This window comes from Arvicola amphibius, chromosome 17 (assembly GCF_903992535.2).
Source record: "Arvicola amphibius chromosome 17, mArvAmp1.2, whole genome shotgun sequence".
NCBI classification, from domain to species: Eukaryota; Metazoa; Chordata; class Mammalia; order Rodentia; family Cricetidae; genus Arvicola; species Arvicola amphibius.
Genome location: NC_052063.2, coordinates 32,434,452 through 32,438,502, shown reverse-complemented (window position 1 = coordinate 32,438,502; position 4,051 = coordinate 32,434,452).

Below are 4,051 nucleotides of genomic sequence, written 5' to 3'. Positions count from 1 at the left end.
GGTTTGGGAATGGGTTATGGTGTTCCAGAAGATGTGCTGAGAGGGTGACTGCCGCAGTGGCGTCCCTAGCTGTCCTCAGCTCTTCATACTGGATGGTGACAGTGAAGGAGGACAGAGTGTGTCCTCTTCCAGTGTTCCTTGGACTCAGGTCCAGCATATGAGACGATTGTCTGTATTTGAATGAATTTATTTGAATGAAGAATTTTATCTGAACACGGAATGACAGTGGAGCAGATTTACTGAACTCTCAGGTTAGCTAGACTGTGAGAGCAAGGGATAAACAAAGTATCCGTTGCATATGACACGTTTGCCTAAGTCTTGCATGTAGCAGAAATGATTTCTTTTGGGGGAGCTTATGCAATTGTGGTAACCCAGTGGTATCTTCTGTTGCTGTTGGAGTCCAGATGGTTACTATGAAGAGGTGGTTTGAAAGTTGGGTGTAGTGGTGTATACCCAAACTTGGAAGGTTGAGATGAGAGGGCAGCAAAGGAGACTCCCATCTCAAAATAGAAAGTTTTAGTGCCTTAGATGGCAGGGCCACGAACCCACTGTGGATAAACAAGCATGCAAACACCAGTGTTAGCCCCATTGCCTCAGCAGGGTAAGGAGTGATCGCATGGACCCAGACGTGCCGCGTATCATTTTTCTTTGACACACTTTATTGTTTAGACTGGGTGTGCCCCTCTGCATGTAGCCTGGAGCTCAAGACAACCCTGCCTCAGTCTCTGATTGCCGGGATTACAGGCATGAGCCACCATGTCCAGTTTCCTTTTATATATACTCTTGATAACTTGAAAATGGTGAAGCCAGTTGCTTTGAACTTTGGGGCAGTGTGAACATTGCTGTGTGACAGATTGCCCCCATGTGAACCTCAGCACCTGTTAAAACCCACAGTGGCCACAGTTTCCATGTCTGTGGAATTGATACTGAAATAGCAAGGCCAAGAAACTACTAGGTGAGTTTTAGCTTGTGGGTGATGCCTTAGTGTTAATTTAGATAAAATATTTGTCATTTGTACTTAGTAAATGTTAATGGATATTCAGGAAGAACAAAATTATCAGGGATGGCTGTTTGCCATGGTCTTCCCCTACCTTTCTGTAAGAAAAAGTGATGCTGTGTATTTTTTATTATTATTATATGGCTTGTAAATAATCACAATTTTAATAAAGTTTTGTATGCTGTATTGTCTTTTTAAATTAAAATGCTTCAATAGTTGGTTTGTGTGTGTATGTGAGTGTGCTTATGTTAGGCACACGTGGACATCAGGACTCGTCTCTCTTCCCACCATGTGTGTTTCAGGGATGAAATTAAGGTCAGCAGGCTTGGCAGCAAGTTTGCTTGCCCACTGAGTCTCTTAATGAACATTTTGTGTGCATCTTATACTTTCAGATAATTGACAATTATCAGTCTCGTATTATATATTTCCCTTTTTTGTAACCAGACCTCTCTGTCCTGAGTATTGGTTTTACTATTTTGGAGCAGGGTGAGGGTGGCGGTTGTGGAGTTGAGACTGTGTCATGAGGCCCAGGTTGGCCTTGAACTCCCCATTTTCCCTATCAGCCCCACAGAGGGCATAAGCCACCACTGCCAGCAAATTTTAAAAAGTTACTTTAGCCAGGTGGTGGCATTGCATGCTTTTAATCCCAGCACTTGGGAGGCAGAGGCAGGTAGATCTCCTGAGTTTGAGACCAGCCTGGTCTACAGAGGAAGTTCACAGGCTCCAGAGCTACAGAGAAACTCTTGGAAAGAAAATAAAATGATTAGCTGGGAGGCTTGAGAGAATCAGTGTGATCGGATGAGTGTTAGCTGTCAGAAACCAGTACCATTTTCTGCTTCAGAATGTAAATTAACATAGTAAAATTCTTGTGTTTCCTGTATGATTGGGGTGAGTCTGGCAGTCATTTGTATACTCATTCCTACATCCCCACCAAATTCCTTTACACCCATTGTATGGAGTACAAGCTTGTTCAGTTTTTCAGGGTGGATCATACTCAGGGTCTCCGCTAGCCATAGGCTACCACTGAGCCATACTTCATCCTGCTGTAGATAGGGACAACGGAAGGTGATTAGGGGTTAGCTTGGTAGTCTGGAAAGCAGGTGAGAGTGCTGTACCAACCTGCCCTAGTTCAGAATGGTGGATGTCGAAATTGTAAACGAGAGCTACCCACTCTACATTCCCCCCAGCTCTTCCCTAGTTTTTTTTAAAAATATTTATTATGTATACAATATTCTGTCTGTGTGTATGCCTGCAAGCCAGAAGAGGGCACCAGACCGACCTCATTACAGATGGTTGTCAGTCACCATGTGGGAATTGAACTCAGGACCTTTGGAAGAGCAGGCAATGCTCTTTTAACCTCTGAGCCATCTCTCCAGCCCTTCCCTAGTTTTTTTTTTTAATAGGGTGAAGGATGCGGCACTGGCCTGCCTTCCCAGTGCTGGGATTAAAAGTGTGGCACAATGCCCAGCCACAGATTGAGATTTACACCTCCAGGTATATAGGAGCCCACTGGGGGCGGGGTCCCAGGCAGGTCAGCATGGTTGGTAGCAGGAGCTGAAATTTAATTATTGTTTTGAAACCAAAGTGCCATCTTGTTTTAAAGCATGCAGTAGGCACACGAGTGAATGAGTAGAGAAAGACAAGCCCCAAGCAACTGCAGACTTCTAGCCCTGAGAGCGAAAGACCCAGGTTCTAGTGGCAGCTGTGAAGATTGGCAGTGGTGTGGGCCTGGGAAAGTTTGTTATTCTAGTTCTGGTTCTTCTCCAGAAGGTGGGATCAGTAGTCACTCTGGCTCTGACACAATTACACTGCCCCACCCCCCATAATAAGGGATTATGTTTTGATACCACTTTTGCTCAGCTTTCTCTTTACCTTGCTGTCCTCCCCTTCAAATAGATGTAGTAAATCAATAAATTATGTAAGGGCAGGTTGAAAGTGGAACTGCTGATGGATCAAGCTTATGCAGAGTGCTTCTGCTGGAGCAATATAGGTCGGACCTTGGACCAAGCAGCAAAAGCTGAGAGTTGGGAAATAGTCTCCACATTAGTTAAGTGGTACAATTACCTAATTTTGTCTTCCTGCGTGTATCCGAGAGAAGAGAGCAGGCAGAGGGGCATGCTGTTCAGGAATTTTCCTGGGTGGGTGAAGGCATGTTGGGAAATTGGATTTTAGAAGCTTTTACCTGTCCGGGGAGCCATTTTCTGCTGGACTAATGCCCAGGAAACAGCATCGTGGGGTCTTATTTGGCATTCTACTGCTGAGAAATGATTACAGGAGAAACCTCAGAACTTAGGCTGCAACCTTCTATAGACAAGATTGAGAAGTGTGTGCTGTTCCTGGTTCCTGATGTTCCTAGCTGTGGAACTGGGGCACAGGTGTCATATGTAACCACAATGTCTGCCTCTATTTTCCCGTGGAAGGAAGCATCTATATTGCCTGCCTCACAGGGTGGGGCTACTCATGATGTGGGTGTTAGGTCCGTGAAATGAAAGGAGCCACAGCTCTGACTTTATCTGTGGGTCTCTATAATGAGGTCTCACTCAGGGAAAGAGAAGTGGACAGGATTTGGAATTTTGCCACTTGGCCCTCCAGGCAGTCTGAGTTTCAGGGCTCCCAGGAAGATAGAAAAGGTAGCTTTAAGGGAGATACTGTTTCTCTGCTAGGAAGACCCCCACCCCCAGCCAGCTTCCATCCATGGCAAAATTTCCAACCCTTTCTTGGAAAATCTTTTCCTAGGCTACAAATTGTTTCTTTTGCTCTTATTTCCAAATTCTTGGAATCATGGAACATGAACTTCCCCTCTATTGGAGTCCCTCAGCAAAAGACAGCTTTTGCCTAAATGCACAGAGGCTGGGCGTCACGGGCTTGTGAAGGGTTAAGAGAGCCACACCCTCAGCAGGAACAGCCCTGGACTTTGTGCTGAGCAGCCTTCTCTCTGGCCTCTTCTGGCCTGAGCGGCACCGGGAGCCTGAACTGAAGGAGGCAGCACAGAGGAAGGACGGACAGGGGACACCTGGCTTCCCTGACACCATGGACAGCTCCTGCTAACTAAGA